Raw genomic sequence first — 19,288 nt, 5'->3', positions numbered from 1 at the left:
GCGGGGTTTAAAATATTGTGACGGTCGATGAAGGATGTAAGACGCGTGAGAATTAGTTTTTCGAAACCTTTTGAGAAGGTAGGCAAAATAGATATTGGGCGATAGTTAGCAAGGTCGTTTTTATCGCCTTTTTTAAACAATACTATCACCTTCGCAGACTGCATGATGCGTGGAAATACCCCTTCTGAGATGCATGTATTAAAAATATGTGTAAAACAGCTTGATATACCATGAATAACAAATTTAACTGGCTTTATCTGAATGCCTGTACTATCTACAGATTTGCTGTTATTAAGGCTGTTGAAAGCCGCAACCACCTCGTCGTCTGAAACAGGATTAAAAAAAAGCAGTAGAGTTATTGCGAGAATAATTGAGCGGCAAGTCTTCATAAGATGAGGAGGGTTGAGCTATGGAAATGAAAAAGGTCATTAAATGCGTTCGCCAGTTCGGGTCCCTCACAATCTACTCCGTGAAGAGTAATTTTGGTGAACGGTTCTGGCGTACGCCCTATGATTGAGCTTAATTTCTTCCAGGTCGCCTGGCGACTATTTCTCGACGAGAGAAACTAGAACGGAAACCTGGGCGAGTTGGTAACACGTAATAGTCGAAAAGTCCAAGAAGAGGGAACACATTGAAGAACACACGGACAAGTAGCGGGAAACGTGGTAGCGTCATGCGGTAGCGAGTAGAATACATTATTTTACTTGTTCTACTCGCTACCGCCCAACAGTCGGCTCTAATGTTGTTCCAGTTGTATATCGCAAGCCATTGGGGAGCAGAAGTTCCTTTGTGACCATGGTATGTCCTGTTTGTAGGCTTACCTGCGGTCTCAATTGCTGCAACGAAATCGCGAACTTCTCACACGCACAGAAAAATGGCGTCTGTAATGGTGTGCTAGCTGACCCGGTGCTACTCGATGTCTTCTGTCGTTTTCGGCCATTCTGTGCGTAAAAATCTGCGCGGGCTATTAGGTAAAGTTATCTGTTATGTGATAATCGAGGAAAAAAGTCAAGTTCAACTGACGTTTGACTGATGTCCTCAAATTTTTCAAAGAAAGCAGCTTACGCGTTGAGTTCATGTCAGAGGTATACCCACTAGGAACAGAACACAATTCTCGGATGAGAGCTCGAAAATAAAGGGCGGCCATGTTTGTTGGGTAAATATGAAATTCATTGCGGCAATCTTTTTGTGCGCACTTGGCTGCCCATTTTAAAGCATTTGGCTTTTTTCCCGGCTTGATTAAGCTGAAGATGTTTTCGAAAGGCTAAACCAGACCAAAGGGGAGATTAGTGAAGCCTATCACAAAAAGTATGAAGCAAAGTTTGCGAGAGAACCTGAAGCGACCTTGAATGATAAGAAATATGCCTTCTTCAATGTCCTCTGACCACTTATGCTGGTTACTGTGTTTTGGTTGTGTTTGTCCCCCTTGGAAAATTTTTCGTTAAAACTGATTTTCTCGAATAAAACCTAGTTGTGGGTGCGCCGTGCCTTCTGTGTGCTTTCTCGTCTCAGGCTGTTTGAGTGCTACGTCGCAGTACGAATTCCTTCAGAGCAACAACAAAGTCAACTCTTGTTCCGAGTTACAGAAGAAAAACCGTCTTCATGGAAGAAAAACTATTTCGAGCATTCCGTAGAAGCCCAGATTTTCGTCATTGTACGGGAAATAATTGGTTGCGTACCAATTCGTAACGGTATATGAGGCACTCCTGCTGACCGGCGTCGGATGCAGAAATTCCTTACTAAGACATATCGCAGCCTATCGGCTTATGGTGCACCAAAACCAGTTGTCTCGCCAAAGGCAACCACGTCTTCCTTCATTCACTGCTTTCAGCGAATTCTGGATCCAAAATTCTGCAAGCAGGTTTTCCCAGAAACCTCAGGTTACGGAAACAAACTCTGGCAATATATTTCCCGCTTCCCCATCACACCAGAGGAACTGGTCTTGTAGTCTTCATAAACCTTCTAGCGAGAGCTTCGCCATCTCGGTTTGGTCAAGAGAAGTATGTGGGGAAGGCTGCTTGCAGAATTTCGGGCTGGCTCGAGCATCACCGTTCTGCCACAGCACACACACACGCACGCACGCACGCACGCACGCACGCACGCACGCACGCACGCACGCACGCACGCACGCACGCACGCACGCACGCACGCACGAAAGGGCTCAAAAGAGAACCGTTGCACGCTACCAGCGCGCGAAGCGGTGCGAGACAGACATGTGGCGGATAAACGGGTGGTTTCAGTGATATAGTTTTACTGTACTTTGAACCAAAAGAAGATTGCGACATCAAAAGTTAAGGTAAGGAGTCGCGTTACGCACATGCATACAAAAAAAAAAAAGAATTTAGCTGCTTGTCAAGAACTAACACGAGATTTTATCAGTGTCACGGCCAGCGGTTCAACAAGGAACGCTGCATGTTCATTAATATGCGCATGGTTTTTCCGTCATACTCGGTGTCGCGTGGAACTCGTCTGAGGTATGAAAATGGAGCATTTATTTTTCTCTCTTCCGTGCTTCAAAGCGTGGAAATTTTTTAATTTGCATGATGTGCAGTATTCGAAGTAATACTTTTTCTCATTAAATTTAATTCGAAAGAATGAAGGAACGACTCATTAAATTATGCATTGTGAAGGTGTTAAGATCCGCCGAAATAAACGCGTTCCCAATATTGTTATTTTGTGAAAATATTTATATGCCAGTAATATCGACAGCTTCAGAGTATGCTGTGGCTGAAACACTTGTGTTAATTGCATTATTATGTACTGCTTGAAATCCAAAGAAGGAGACAAACATTTTTAGTAATAAAATTAGAAAGTCTTATGTTTGAGAAAGACATGGAGAGAGGGGCTTACAAGAAACTGAGGAAATACTAAAAAAAAATTGTCGGCTCCGATAGGTTACACAGCACTGGTGCGATTTGTAGCGAAAATTCTTCAGTCGACAACGCAGAGCACCAAAGCAAGGAACAAACATTTGAAACAACAATCGGGGTTTATATCGTGCTTGTAACGCTGAAACAAAGTGGTCAAAGTGATTCTGTCTGGTTGCTTTTCAGACTGCGATACAACGAACAAAAAAAAAAACGAATGAACCAACATTTTTTGTGTTATCTTTGAGGCTACGGGCAACGTAGATGACATGTGATCCCAAACTCAGGCCACTAAACAATGCTTTGAAGTTCATGCAGAGCTTAGAAATTATGACATATTCTGCGGCAACAATCAGCGTAAGGCATTAACTTTCGTGCAAATGTATAGTTACCACCACTACGCACTGGTTGCTTCGACAGCGCTCTTTTTGGGGCGGTGGAAAAAAATCGTAACTATAGTGCAATAATTTGAAAGTACAAAGACGAATAGCTTCAACAGCTTTTTGTTCTGGCGCTGTGAAGCTGTTTTCTTAGAAAATTTTTCTACAACTTTTTTACAAAGCAGGGTGTTTCATGCTCGCGCAAGGCTCAGATATAGCTAAGTATTTTTTTTAGATACGTGCATAATTTACAGAGAAGGAAACGTGTACACCTACCTGAGTGTGGTCGTCGACGGTTGCGGGCGTGGGCTAGCCTGCGCATAAGGCAAGCAGTAGGTGAGCTGAAGCAATATTAAGAAAAAAAAAATCAATGAATCGTTTGAATAGGGACCAGCTTTTAATGTAAGCACTTGATGAACGGAATCATGTCTTAGAAAATACTACAGAGTACTCGCGCGATGTGCCGACTAAAGAATCACAGACGCAAAATTTGAGGCTCTGTGACAAAACTTACCTGCCCCCCCCCCCCCCCCCCCCTCCTGTACTCCCTATTCATGAGCCGAATTACCGTAAATGAGCTCTTTTATCTGAGACATAGAATATAACAGACGCTCGTTTATGCTTACAATTACCATAACTGCAGTTATTGCAATAACTATATTTTAAAGGCCAAGCATGCTCGTTCCAGTAAACTCCCTACTGAAGGGCAGACAAAGTCAGGCACGACGCGAAAGCGTCTTTTGCTATCCTTCACGAGTCGAAAAGAATACCTGATTCTACTCATAAAGGAAAGATCATAACTACAACTAGTTTCCGTTTACTGCATTTAACCCTCCCCGAGTTCAAAATGTAGACAACATGACCTCTCGCAAAGGCATCTTGATTACCTTTCTGGTGTAGTTCCATTTTCCACCCTTACACATTTGTATGGTTCCAGGGATTAGTATAATAAATAGAAGTGTTTGAATTTCATAGCTAGTAAAACCACTGCTCAAGAAAAAATGCAGAAAGAAAACTATAAGGTTCGTTCTGATATCAGTCGATACCAGTCCTTCTCTCGGGTTGTCCACTATACGCTGGTCGGATGCAAGTTTTCACTTGCTCTGCCTCCGCTTATCAAGCAGACTCCATAGCCATGACTCCTAAGAGGGTCACTAGCGAATCACCAGAATAGTGCGAGGAAAGCCCCGCGCACAGTTCTGTGCAAAGCTACTGAATCGATCCGATGCTTGAAATTGGAGAAAAGAAACAATTTGACAACCCACGAGCTTTATGCAGAAAGCCGATGGGGTGGCTATTAGACGTGTTGCAGTGGAGGGCTCCGGATTAATTTCGACGACCATACCATTTATCGGTTTCACATATGTGCATCTGAATCTCGATACACTGACGGTTCTCCATTTCTCCTCAGCCCAAAGGCGGTCGCCGCGGCCGGGTTCGAACTCGCAACCTCGCGCTTCGATGGCGCAGCGGCAATCTAACATGGATCTGTCGTTCATTCCCGGTGGAACCCAGTGGCCGCGCCTTTCAAAGCCTTCGAAGTGGAAACACTGATGACGCGCGCGCTTCAGCGCATAGAGTCGTACGCGATTCTCTCTCTCATCTCAGCACGCAGGTCAGGTTTAAATGAAACCCGCCAAGCGAATGGGGCAACGTAGAAAACAAGCATTTTTTTGTTGTTTGTTCTTCTCGCGCTAGGCACGATGATCACCTGTGTACGCGATAGAAGCCGCTATTGGGAAGCTTCGGCGCATCCCTGCGTAAGAAAAATATAAATACGTCGCAAGAGTCGGATACGTGTAAATGCCGAAGTCTTGGTGCACCAACCTCAGAACAATGTAGCATCTCCCCCTCTCGTCCCTTGACATGCAGGAACGACGCTACTCGTCTCACGCGTAATCTTATATCTCACAGTTCAGGACCCGCGACGATGGCCGCAAAAGAGAAACATTATACGTCAATAACTTTTTTTTTTCGCCACCGTTCCATTGCGCGTCTGCTGCAAACACGACGCCCAAGAAAACATTATCTCCAGGTGACGTTTCAGTAATCGGAGGGTGAAGTACAGCCGCGGGGAAATAGCCTATTACAATCCGACGCTATGCGCTCGCAAAAATACCTTAGTGCCCGGATGTCCCCGTGACGGTTGCTTTTCTTTTTTCCATCCAGGTCAATCCCCGTTATGCTAGCCTCCCAGTCAGTGAAAGAATAAATGAAAAAACTTTTATTGCTTCATAGATGTCACGGTAAGCTTGGTGGGAGCCCCGTCTATAGGGCACCTGCTGCCACCCCTCAACAAAAAGTCCACGAATGAAGAACAACAACAAAAGTGCGTTCATGTCCGCTTCAAGCAAAACTTGCCTATTTCAATGAAGGCGGAAACAAAAATGACAGCAAAGCAAGATCTATGCAGATGGAAGAACGCTTAGGTGTCTCTAAACCGCTACGCGCTGCATCAGGAAGTTCTCAGCGCGCATATTCAGAGCGCTCGTACGGCTACGCCATTAAGGGTAACGTTATGTCGACTGTGTTCACGCGACTTATCTTTCATTAAATAAAATAGATGCGATACCTCCCAACACACAGCGCTGTAGATTTTTACAGCCTCAAGGCAACACGGCGGCACTCAGTCAAAGGATCCGCGCCTGCTTGCTATTTCTCGCTGCAGCGAGTACGGGCGCTTCGTGTGCGGCCCTTTGCCGGACTCCCCACGCTTAAAAAGTGACCCTGGACAAAAGAAACTAACCGGCCGAAGCTTTAGGCTTTTACGAAAAAGAAGAGTGCTCGCGAGCTGTGCGATCGATGGTTCCGTAACGCAGGACGCCCGGCGAAATACCCGCGCGTAGAAGTGAACGAACTGCGCGGCGCTAGAAAGCACCGCTTATAAGGCGCTGACAAAATAGGCCGGCTTATCAGCGACCTCCTGAGCTCGTCCTTTTGCTTAACGGGAAAGGAAAGCCGCTTCAGACAAGAGAACTTTTACCCTCGGCTGCCGTCCCTTAAAAGGAATCAGGCTGAAAGACGCGCGGAAAGAAGAAAGGCGGCGCTGGGTGCGCCAGAGGAATGAAACAGCGGTGCAGATAAGAAAGACAAGCAGTGGCGGAGGCTTCCAGTGCACGCAGACTCGAACGAGACTTACAGGGAGCCCTTAAGAGAAAAGCTGGGTTCACACCTTCCTGGCCGTCCCGGTCGGGCTGCCGGGCTGGCGGAGCGGCAAAGTGGCCTCGGCCGGAAGGTGTCCTTTCGCGAACCCTAAATCCTGATCGGCTTCTAATCGTGTTTAGTTCGGCGGGCCTAGCCTTTCCCACCGGGACGCGTGTGTTCTTCTTACGAGCACCGGCCGCGCCTGGCCACGCGTCTCTTTCCTTCTGCCCGGAGAGCCCAGGAATAAAGGGGGCGCTGTCAGTGAGGGGGCGCGGCCAAAAGACAAAACGGCCGAGTCAAATTGATCGAATCGAAAAAGAAAAAAAAAGAAAAAATAAGACCGCGGCAACCAGTGAGCGACCGAAGGCGGCGACGCAGAGGGAAACAGGGAACAGCGTTTGGGGAGGCCCAATTAAGTCTGGGACAGCGCGTCTTCCAATCGCATTACGAGCGAGGAGCGCACACCGGAGCGACCGACGGCCAGCCATCGGCCGCTTCCCTGGCCGCGTCGGAAATGACTCATTATGTTCCAATTGGGGGCACATGTTCGTTTAGAAAAGGCTGATTGAATCCCACTGGCCCCGTCGAGCTTGTGCTGTTGGCGTTGCGTAGGGAAAACCTAAGCGCGGCGCGCGGCGGTGCTTTCTTCATTTTCTTTCTCCTCCTGCCGTTTTCCTCAGCTGTGCTCGAACGACGGCATTCTTCAGCCCGACAACAGCGGTGGCGCAACTGCAGCCATGTCGGACGACGGCCTCTCGACAGTTGCGCCCTCGTTCGTGACATTGGGGGCCCTTTACTGACGCCAAGCTCCGCAGATTGGGACCACTTTCCCAATCGCTTATTTTGCTTCTTGCGTGCAAAACCTGGCTCTGCGGAACTCTCTTAGTAGGCATTGTCACAACAGCAACAGTGGTTGACACATCTACTGAGTGTGAAGCATAACGCGATAGACTCATGACTGTGGCATCTTCTCCATCGGGACACTGCGTGCCGACTTGAGCACGCAGTCCTTAAAGCACACGCTGCTTTCGTTTTTCGGGACGAAGCATTCGTAGTTCCCATTATGACACCACGTATGTCTGCCCAGCGCAACAATGCGCCGTTAGCATTTCATCTTCGGCTGTAATGGGTGGGCGGCGCCATTAGTTGGCCAATGTATAACAAGACGAATCTGGCTTCACACTTCGAAATGAGATCTGTTTGAGCGACAAACGGCGTGTGTTCTCTTTAGAAAAATAATAAAAAAATATATATACCTCGGGCTTAATTTGACTTCGTATGAGATATCACAGCAGAGTACGCATCGAAATAAACGCTTACGAGACAGATTCAAAGCAGCTCGCAGCACAGGTAAGCAAAACGTCATTTCGGCAAATGGTAGCATCCAGCGTGAGCACAAGTAATAATAATAAAAGTCGAGGGGACTCTTAAGGTCCGCCTTTATGTGTACGACGCGACAGCGGTAATGGCTCCCTTCAGCGGTTTCTCTTCACACCCACTCAGTGTTCTTTGCTGCAGGGTACCCACCGGTTTTCTAATAGGTACAAGATTTCCCCCAGCCTGGTGCTCAGCTTATCTCGGGTGAAATGCTTTGAAAAGGGTCTCTGGTCACTCACCCTCTCTCGATGGAAAATCTATCCGCGAGGGACCGAAAGCAGCGTTGTGCGGTAAAACCCACTGTGGCCGCTTTCTAGTGCGAAAACACTCATACGCTCACCAACACGACCAAGAATCATGTCACCGCCAGTACGCACGTACGATCTTCTGCCGTTTCCTAGCAACCCAAGTTACTCTCCAGCTTACCCGAGTAACTCGGGCAAGCTCGGAGGAGCGCCGTGCCAGCTGCGCCAGAGGTTTCTCGGGAAGAGCAACATGGGTCGCACAATCCCTACCGGCGGCTGTGATAGAAACAGCCACCTGCCCGTGCAGTGGCGCATCGCTTAACCGCTGCGCCACTGCGCTGGTAGTGGTACGAGGACTCGCCGCCATCTGTGAACGATAAGTAGAGAATGGCCAAATCTGCATATATGGGCATTAATCTATTAAAGATATTACGCCATACCCTTAAGGCGGAGGTTAAGTGCCCCCTCCAATCGAAGAATGAACACCTGCTTTCGCACGTCTACTCGGTTTTACTACGTTAAACGTCTACAATTTTTTTTAATTTTTTTCACAAAGTCACAGAGCCGGAAAAATTCGGAATTCTCAAGCCCGGAGTGAAGGATCGCATACAGTAGCGACACTTGAACCTGTACGTCTGTTGAGGCACGCTGGTTAGAGCGTACGAGCTTGAACTCTTCATTTCGCAGTGGAACACGAACCACCTTTGCAGGCTGAATCTTTGAAACTGGGTTTGCCCCGGAAAGGCACAGCGGGGTTTGCGGAGCCTCCTCCAAGCGCACACCCCTCAGGAAGCCGGGCGCCGGGCCGCGGGTAGCTTATATCTATTTTTACTGGTGGGTGTCCGGCGGTGGGTTTCGAACCAACAACCTCCCGCATCCGAAGCGGAAGCCCACACTAGAGCACTGCACGGGCCTGAATTTGAGGCCCGAGCCCGGCCCGGGCCCGCGACCTGAAGCCCGAGCCCGGCCCAGGCCCGCGGCTTGAAGCCCGGGCCCGGCCCGGGCCCGCTAAATTATCGCTCTAGTGAGCCCGGCCCGGCCCGTGAATCCCGGAGCGAAGCCCGGGCCCGGCCCGGCCCATTTCACAGTAACTGAGCAAGTAGACTGCTACTACACCGATAAGGAACTGGCCGACAAAGGTTCTGAAACCACAGTTTGGCTTCAAGAAAGTTGGTTTTTTTTAACCCAGAAGGAAGTGATGAAGAGTAGTTCTCGCCAGGCCCGTCTTTTGGAGACTGATCTCGTGTAGGTGGGCAAAGATAAACTCGGAAGTTCTGAGAGCCAAATAAAAAGGGCTGCATACACGCGTACTAGTCTACTCTGCGTTCCCCCATGATTGTAATCAGTTATATTCTGCCGCCTGCGAAGTATAAATATTAAAGCTGCCTAGCAAGCAGTAGGATGACATTTTTTTACTGAACGCGATCTCACAGGTTGAGCTCATAGCCGAACTGGTCACCTTTCAGCAGAAACGAAAAACTAAAAGGCTTGAGTATTTCATGGTATGTGCTTGAAGACCATAAGCGTCCTAAACTAATATGTTCTTCCCTAATGCATTTCAAATAGTGTATAGGTATGTTTTGGAAACGCGAATGATCAATGACCAATTAAGGCCGGTTGAATTTAACTCTTACTGAACCGCGGCGCGGAAATAAGGAAATAAATAAGTGAATGAAGAAAGCTTAGTTTTTTTCTCAGTGCGTACTATAACTCATAGCTCATACGTGCCGCTGCTTCAATGCCGCAGTTCTGCACTTCACTCTGCAATATTGAATGAAAAGTCGGACACCAGCCGTTTCTGTACGGACCGAAGCCTGGCTCGGGCCCGCAGCTTTAAGCCCGAGCCCGGCCCGGGCCCGCAACTTCAGGCCCGGGCCCGGCCCAGGCCCGGCAGAATAAATCATGTCCCGGCCCGGCCCGGCCCGCGGGCCGGGCCGGGCCGGGCCCGGGCTTTCGGGCTGGCCCGAGCCCGTGCAGTGCACTAGCCCACACCACTAGTACAGTCCCACTAATTAGATCGGCTAAAGGGGCTCTGTCGGCCAGCAACGTTCTCGCGTATACCTTGTTATTCCTGGCATCCGCACGCATATGGCACGGTGGGGGACTACGTGATCCGTGGTTGTCGTAATGCAGTGAAGACGAAGTACAGTGCTGGCATGCACTGCGCAAGGAAAGTCGTGTTACGCCCGTCTGCGTTGTGCCTGGTGATATGCATGTCATTGGCGCCACTCTTCCGTTGCTCATTTTTAAAGGGGCTCTGAAAAGGGCTTTCAATGAAGGTGCGGTACTCCTGGTATGCTAAAGGACAGCGCTTCATGAATATTCTCCAGCAAGAATTCTTCAACGCATTTTGTAGAAGCTGAGTGATCTGTAGTCAAAAAATGAATTACAGCGTCTTTGCGCCTTTCGCTCTCCTCTCGTAACTTCTTGCACGCTCAAAGGTAGCCTCTCTCCCGCCGGCCCCATGGAGTCGCTGGCCCCACCGCCGACGCTCGCGGGAATTCGCCGGGAACGGAGCTTGCTGACCCGCCGGAGCGATGGTGCTGACTGGCCATGGCCATGGAGCTGCGTATCGCCTGAAAGAAACTAGCAATAGCCATCACTGAACAGAATTACGGAGAAGTGTGCGACGGAGTTGGCCGAGCATAAAAAGTCGGACGCGCCAACTTTCGCGCCCGGCCACTGTAAGGCTAATCCCTCCTGTGCATTTGCACCACCCTAACCATCTCATGACGAGAGAATGTAGTGATTGAGCGAGTATATGTACTCTCCTCAGGAGATGTTTCAGAGCCCCTTTATTGTACACGCATGTTTGTACCTATTGTTGCTAACGACGGGCCGCTAAGTCTAGGGATGTTTATGCTAGATCTTGTCCCTCTACCAGTGAGTGCACCTGCTTCGCCGAATGCATCCGGTGCACAGTTTTTCTTCTGCACGAGCCCAGGTGTTATTCCGACTTATTTGACAGCGCTTTTTCGCTTTCATCTTCGTCGCGGTGGCCCGTGCCCCGTGCTCATTCCCATGCCCATGCTCGCGCCTGCCCGTGCCCGCTTCAGATTATAACCAATTCTGAAGTTGCCATGACTGGCTACAGGCAAAAAAAAAAATCGAGAACACAAAATGAGAACATCTGATATTGAACGGACCCAACTCTCGGCCTCAGCATGCCGCGTGTGGTGGCAATGAAAAGAGAGACTTTTCTGCTTTCTGAATTTATTTTCTTCCTTTGAGTTCATGAGATTTGCGATAAGCTGGACGAGGTCCCCTGCTTGCCTGTGCCAGTTGCCACCGGAAGGGCTACGGGGCGAAAGGCAGAGGGCCTCAGTTCACCTCCTGGATCTGCGGCTCGCCATCTTGTGTAGTTGTCGTTGGCCAGTGTGTTGGTGTTGCCGTGGAAAGGCGTGGTCGCCACTGCGGAGGCGGCCGTGGACAGCGCCTGATCGGTGGACACGAATGGCCAGGCACCACTGTCAGCCATGTTGCACCCATGGCCGTTGGCTGCGATGGCTGCCCCGCCATGGCCGCGGCGAAGGCGCCCGAGCACTGCTCGAGCGCCGAGAGGGCCATCAGCTGGGGACGGCGTGGACGAACGGCCCTTCCGGTGGGTCACGGAAGGGCAGGTGGCGGCGAGGCTATCCAGGCGGCTTCGACTGGTCCTCGGCGAGCCCCCGTCACAGCGGCGTTGCGTTGATAAACGAAGAATGCCAACGCTAGGTTCTTTTCGGAACGCGCTCCCGCCGGAAAACACGCCCGTCCTGCTCGGTGGCGAGGCTTCTTCTTCGGCGGAGCGAGTCCGTGCCGGTGCGCGTGGAGGGGTTCGAGAGCTAACACACCGGCGCCACCCAGGGCCACCAAAGAAGTGAAATGGCTTGCTTCGGCAACAAATGCGCAAATGAATGGCGATAGTTGGACGTTCCCTCCTGCCGACGAGGAAAATTATTTTAAAAGAAATATTTAGTAGTTGCTGGTGCGTTTTCGATATCGTGTTCACCGATTAAACGATAAGAATGCGGCGCTTGGTAGCAAAACCAGTGGTAGAAGACCAAGAGCTTCGTGCACAAACAGACGAGGTCAAGAGCCAAGACAAAAACTCTCTATGCACCCCTCTTCTTGGCCGATCCCCCTCTGTGGGTATGCGCCATCCTATGAGGTGAACAACAACAACAACAACACCCGGTTACTCGTACACAAAAAGCAACAACTTTGAGACATCAGGCTTTTCCCACTGCATCCCTTAAAAATGCATGTAGTTTTTCTGTGCCGATTATTGCGGTGAGACCCCTACGAAGGAAAGAAGACGATCCAGCGAAGGCGAACCGGTGACTACTTTCCAGAAACTCTTTTCAAACGGAAGGTCAAAATCAATTTCACGTTACGCTTAATGCTGCGCTCTGCAACGGCTGCTAGTCTCAGTTGTGGCGGTGTTGATCAATCTCGACGTCTTAATGTATACGTTCGTACACATTAACACACGAGGTGGTGTGCATTTATGCAGGCGTTGCCGTTCATCACAGCAGCCCAGATAATAGAACATGGCTTTAGACGTGAGGAGATCCTGGCTTCGGTCCCGCAGCGGGCATGCGCTGTCTTTTCTCACTGGCGTATGTTTCCGAAACAACTCCTCGCGTTAAATATTTTTAACCGAATACGCCACAAATTGTGATGACGGCGCCGAGCGTTCTTGGCTTTTGTGACGTGCTGAAATTCGTGTGCTGCTGGTCGAAATTCCTTGGGACATGCTAAGTGCCATAACTTTCAGCGAGTTAGCTGAAACGATTCGGAGGAAGCTGGGAGCCTCACTTCGGATTAAGGTAAGCGAACATGCAGCAGCAAGGTATGTTTTACTCCATCCCTGACTCGGGGACCGGCATGCGTGGTCGTGTAGTGTCTTGACCACGCTGTGACGTGCCATGTGACATTGAGCTTAAGTTCTATCTGCTAGGTTTCGCTGAGTTAAATTAGCCTAATCAAATTAAGTAAAACTTTATTTTCGTCTTGTTGTTTGTAGAGTGCTGCGCCCCGAGAGCTGTCAATGTGGACAACACACACTTCTCTGTCTGGACAACTATGCATAAGCGGGAACTACCGCTTTCTGAACGAAAAATCCAGATTTAAGCCCCTGCGCTTTCCATTCAATTCCCAGCACGCAAACCGACAGTCCGCTGGAAGTTTGGAGTTTGCAGCCTCGTGGCTGGTATAAGTCGGGAGAGAGTCATCGCAGTAAATGCCGTTGTACGATCGTTTTTGGGCGGATCCGCCAGCGAGCGAACCGCTCGCTTTCGGCCTTCGCTCGGGCGTGGGGCGGAATGGGTGTTGTACGATCATTTTGGAGCTGACGGACGAGGCGGATGGTTTAAGGGCACAGGGTAAGCCCTATACTTCCCATGCATTTTAGGCCATGTTCAGGTACAAGTTTCTCACCAACTAATAGGCGTACCCTTATAATATATATATCATTTTGTTCCAAATTTTGTGCACTTTTTACTGAACTAGAATAATTGAAATGTGTTGAAAATTTGTTTTTTAATGAAATTTCTACCTGTAGTACATAAATTTCGGCTTTCTTAGGGCATTTGAAAATGCATAACGGAAAAACTCCTGAGTGAAATTTGTTAATTCTAGTTCAGTAGTTGCCAACACTTATGTAGACGATTTCAAAAGAAAATCAGCTGTCTGTCTTAAAAGACATTGGAAATAATGGTACCTTTGTAAGAAAAAACACAGTTCTGAGATAATTGAGCCTAAAGTGAAAAAAGATGTGAAAAACAATTTTTTTTTCGCACAAACACATTAATAGTAATTGGTTTAATAGCCCCCTGCTTCGTAGTCACTCTCGCAGTCAATTTTTCGCCTTTGGGCTTGTCGCTACGCTTGCCAGGCCTCTTTTGTGAGCTGTCTTGTTGCTCGGTGCGCAAAGAACATACGCTTGTGGTCAGCTTCCCTCAGCCACTTGATGGGGTTGCGCCCTGGGTTCAATCCACACGCCTTCAAAACATTGTCCCGGGCGATGCTACTATCATTAAATGAAATAACAGCGTCCAGTGCTACCATTCTTAGGGTCCGAAACCTAACAAACGCGCGCTTTGTCACAATTTAGATGAGCTCAACACTTCCACCGCACTGTCTACACACACAACTCTGTAATTGCGGCACAAATGCCGTCTATGTCCATTAAGGCATATTCGGTGCCGCTCTGTGGCACATCCTCTTCCTCGAAGCGCACAGAAAATCTTGAAAGCTTCGATGACGAGGAGCTGGCGCGTTGGGCGTTCGGCGTCTCATTAGGTCGCGACATCCTTTTGCTTTTTCACGATGAGTGTAAAGGGTGCCGAGAAATTCACGCCTGACGAAGGCCTTCTTTGCCCTCGGCGTCTCAACTTATCAACAACAACCAACACCGGCACAAAGTACAATACTTATCGGAAGGGAAAGCACTCGGACGCAGCTGCATGAAGGTTGCAGAAACGTGCTAACAACGTGCGCACCGTCTCAGGATTGTCTTGGCTAAAAAAGACAGCTGAATAACAGTTGCCAAACAATTTTTTATATGTAGCTGATTTCAGACAAGCTTTGAAATCAGGTGGTGACTTTTTGGTTGAAAAAATTGGAGATAAATGTGGAGCATATCAGGAAAGGGGGCGTGGCCGCTGACTACTTGGTTTCGGAAAAAGCGTTTTTCAGCCCGAAATATGGCTTTCTGAGGAAAGTGCGCTCATGGAACATGTGTAGAATGAATTGAACTTCTCAAATTGCAAAAGAAAAAAAAACAATTTTTTTCTAATTTTACCTTACCCTGTGCCCTTAAAGCGTTCCGATTGGCGCGCCCGGGATTGCCGTCTGTCCAATAGCATGCTCCTGTTGGCAACCTAGACGGTGCGAAAACGTGGTCTTTTTTTGCTCCTCTGCGACCGGCACCTAGGCTATAGTGCCTAGAATATACCTAGGCTGAACTTCGGCATAGCCATGGCGTGCCGAAGTTCAGCCGGCAACAGGACGAAGAATTTTGCACACGCAAAGGTGACGCCACGCGGCGAACCACGGAGATGCGAACCGGTTTCAAAGTGAATCGTCTCGTGGGTTGATGCCTTGATTCCCCGCTGTGCCCGCGCATTGAGCCGCTTCCGTACTACTGGGACACGTGATGGAGGGCGAAGAAACGGGCGCATGTACAGTATGGTAGCACTCGAAATTAAGGCAGGCTGTGACCTGTACATTTCCGCGTGAGCGAATTCGGAAGCACATATTTGCGGAATCTGTAATGCGTACCAATCCCACGGATGCCGGGATGGATGCGCGCAATGTCAAGACCGCATACTAGGGGTATTTAAAATGAAGGATGTCAAATTTTCAGAAAGGAATGCTGCGACGGTCATACAATGACAAAGGATAACAAATTAACTGACAAAAGAGATTATGAAGTCTGCATTTATTGGGAGAAGCCCAAAAAACAACTAAGACAGGTGGAAAATGACATTATGGAGGAACATGTACCAGTGAACAGCCTCAAGAGGGAACACTTATTGATGGATGAACTGAGAGGGCTAATTAGAAGCACTGTCCCCATAATGGGACAGAGGTGTGAAAAGGCCCAGGGAAAGTACCTGAAGGCATTCCTGAGGTTATAATTGAAAAGCAGGATTAATGATAGCCATCATGGGTGAACTGCTGACACCTACTGGGAATTCTTGTATGCAGTGCTGTACAGTTGGATACTAATTACCGCACATGCATTTGAGCATTGATCTTGCATAGTGATGGAAATGGGGCAATAGCTGCTGGGTGGTAACTGGCAAAGGCCAGCATTCTGAAGTAAGAAACAGTACGTGCAGCATGCACTCCATACATGCGTATACACAGTGGTTCCTGCACTCTGTCGTTTGTTGCCACAAAATTGTTGCATAGGGTTCTCTGTGCTCCTGAATGATAGCAGTGATGTCGGGTGAATATGACTGTTATTATTTTCAACTGGTAACCGTATATGCAATCAAACACATGCTTTTAGTGAGTTTCCATTGTTTGCAGAAGCAAACCGACATCCTGAGTGGAGTACTTTAACACAGACGTTGGCTGCCTACCTACAACATAACTGCAAGTAAAAAAATAATGGTGCATTTCATGACAATGGTTTGCTGGATTTGAGGATGGTGACCTTGTGGAACACACATCAAACATCTGAGCAAGATGAAATTGCTGTGACTGAAATTTTATGATTCTGGTTCACATACCGCGTACCTCATGTATAGTAGGATAAAACTTAAAAGAAACAGCAGTTGTTAGCACTTGGTCATGGCCTGAGGCATCCTGTATTACTCCACTAACCAATAACAGTAAACAAAATAAGTTGTTCGATGTTTGACTTTATTAATCTATCCAGGTATCAGAATTCTAGAGCTTATCATTTTTTCTTGTAATAAGCTTCTTATGGTAGTATACAATAAAAGTTTTAACAGCGGACTACTTTTTTTGGCCTGGAATAATTCTGTGCGGCGGTCCAGATGGCAGAGCTTCACTGCAGACTTAAATTGAATCTGACTATAGTGTTCGGTGATAACATGTTCTGACAGCCAAAAACCAAAACTGAACATTGGTTGCTGGCTGAGCTTAGATGCCAATTCAATGCAAACAAAAATATTTGTTGTAGGAATAGATACGCATAGTTAACATGAAACAAAAAGAGACAACCCGCAACAAACACCTCACTGATACTGCCAACTGTCCAAAGCGATACCACGAACAGTGTATGTTGGACTGTCCTACACAAGAGGTGACGTGGAGCAGATGCCTCTGTGTGCTCTCAGATAAAAGGGAATAGTACCGAGACTTAGTCCATGCTACTGCTTCTGACGTCAAGGTGACCTTGACAAGATTGGTTGTTGCATCTGTAGAGAGGGCATCTGCTGCTGCTGATGTGGACTGCTTGTTCACAGCCTTTAACAATGCTCTGTCATAGCACGTTAAAGAACCCCAGGTGGTCGAAATTTCCGAAGCCCTCCACTACAGCGTCTCTCATAGCATTAGTCGCTTTGGGACGTTAAACCCCATAAACCAAACCAAACCAGATCATTTTTGCCCAGCTTGGTTCTTCAGCTGTGGGAAATCCAGCATCACCTGTATATCATTCTTCTTGTGTCCCTGTTCACTCCCGCCGCACTTCAACTCTATCCACATCATAGTATGTGTGGTCAAATGACATCAAACACACCACTGTCTCTCATTAAAGAAAAGGTGTATGTGTATGTGTGTATTATGCATGCATGAAAAAATCAGCATATTTTAGCATGTTACCATCAGATATGAATGCATCTATACATGAGGAAATTACAATGTTCCCAACCTTTACTAATATGGAAGATCAGTGTTAACTGCAGGTGTTTACAATATCACAGAAAAATGACGACGCAATAATACTGATTTCTTTTCTCATTTTTTTTCGTCATGTTTTTCACACCATTACGAAAATCGAAATAGAAATACCACTCAGTGGGTTCAAAGCGGATATGGTGCGCATCACTGTACTAAAGTGCACGCTTTTGTTCTGCAGTGACAGTGGGCAGGCCGCTTCCTTTTACCAGTGCTTCCTGAGGTGACATTGCAGTGAACATTGTGCAAACCAGTATGCAGCATAGTAAACAAGTGTCGAAAGTTCTGTTGAGAGCCAATCAATGTTGACATGCACAGAAACAAGGTGGCGTATTGTGCGTACAACCACAAAGCATTCTTAACTGTCCCATGAATTTAAAACAAAGTGGTTGCTCCGTATTTCAGAAAAGTATACATGTGCCATCCTCATTAATCCATACATAATTAGATAAGGGAGTAAGTACACTGGCCTAGAGGTTAAGGAAATGCAAGATCCGATTTGGAAAGTTTACATAGCAAATATTGGCGGAGACTAGGATAGAATGCTTTGTATAGTCAAGGGAACGGGAACTGCTTCATATTTTGCAGTTACCTCAAACAAACACAATCATATCAAGCAGAATGCGAAAAAGTTAATTTTCAGAAATAAGAGCTATGATGTCTCAGGACAGAATGAATTGAAAAATAAGCCATTGAAGTATGTGTGTGCCATAGATGCTTAAGTTCTCCAGTAAAGCTCTACAGCAATCTTGAATTTACGTCCTTTCTGATCAGTAAAAAATAATATGAGAAATTTTAAGGCAACTCTGATTCCCAAAGCAGCAAGCAAAAGAGAGAATCTGTATTTGTTAATCGATATCCGCACCACTTGTTATATATAGAATAATGTCGTACTAGTTACTAATTACCAATTTCTTAGCAAAATATCCTTATTCCACTGCCAGTCTGGGTTGCAAGGAAACGAATTAACTGAGCCATCAGTAGTCATAAGGAAGTTGGAAAAAAACCAAGTTGAAGTCAGGCCGAAGGATGACGAAGAAAAACAGAAAGGCAGTGATGACTTTTGTCTTTTATTGCTATCTCTTTGCTGCAATCTGATGATGAGAGCTTTTAAGCTGAACCAATTGCCCAGTTAATACTATCTTTAGTACATGTGACTATATACAAGTTACATGCATAAGCATACACATGTAGAATTCTCACTGAGCCACATCATGAAGTCAGTGTGTTGCTCAGCTGAGCAGAACAGACAAGAACAAAGAGAAGCCTGGTCAACAACAGGTGGGTGCACTAATGCATGTTTAGCTTTGCAGTGAGCGAATGTAGGTAGCTAGAACTAGCTTGTGCAAAGTTAGCCCAAATGCTACTATTGTGTAAATCTGCCCCGATATAGTTTGAAATAAATTATGAACAAAGTTCTCAACGAACACGTTATGCATAAGAGAGCATTGTACTGGTTTGCCGAGGTGACCGAGTGACTGAGCACTGTATCAGATCTATTTGTTTTCATATTTATCACACCTCAGTGGTCCTAAATGACGTTAATTTAGTAGCGAGCTTTAAAATGGTGTGCCAGGTAGGAGCTCAGTGAGTTCGTAATTTATAGCATGATTTCTGTAGTAACCACTTCGAAGGACAGTAAGATAAACAGCCTTGTGGGATGCAAGACCGTTACAGCCTTCTGTGGCACGAACAAAAACGAATCTTGAAATTCAGTGGCATATGAGCTAAACGAGGCACAAGAGTGTTAGTGCACCTAGTGCACGAGAGACTACAAGTTGGGACTGATTAGTTGGGGACGTGTTGGTAAGGAGCAAAAAAAAACCTGCATAAGATGAAGACATTCAAATATGCAATTTTGGTGCTGTCACACTGGACCTTCAAAAATGGCCTGAGAAAATAAAACAAGCGGCTC

The 19,288-nt window shown here is 47.2% G+C and overlaps 1 protein-coding gene across 4 annotated transcripts in view; it reads right to left on the bottom strand.

Annotated features, from left to right (window-relative positions):
- LOC149352431 (tachykinin-like peptides receptor 99D) overlaps nucleotides 1–19,288 on the bottom strand; it is a 578,367-nt gene that overhangs the window by 129,186 nt on the left and 429,893 nt on the right. For 3 of the 4 annotated variants that reach the window (XM_089581603.1, XM_089581602.1, XM_089581605.1), the window contains one exon: nucleotides 3,524–3,561. The exons of the other annotated variant lie outside the window; for it this stretch is intronic. The gene's annotated coding sequence lies outside the window, so the exon portion shown is untranslated. The remainder of the gene's footprint in view (nucleotides 1–3,523; nucleotides 3,562–19,288) is intronic. 4 annotated transcript variants of the gene reach the window in all.

The sequence above is a fragment of the Amblyomma mixtum genome, chromosome 3 (assembly GCF_055824585.1).
Source record: "Amblyomma mixtum isolate Tamu chromosome 3, ASM5582458v1, whole genome shotgun sequence".
NCBI lineage: Eukaryota > Metazoa > Arthropoda > Arachnida > Ixodida > Ixodidae > Amblyomma > Amblyomma mixtum.
This window is presented reverse-complemented; position numbering and strand designations above follow the sequence as displayed.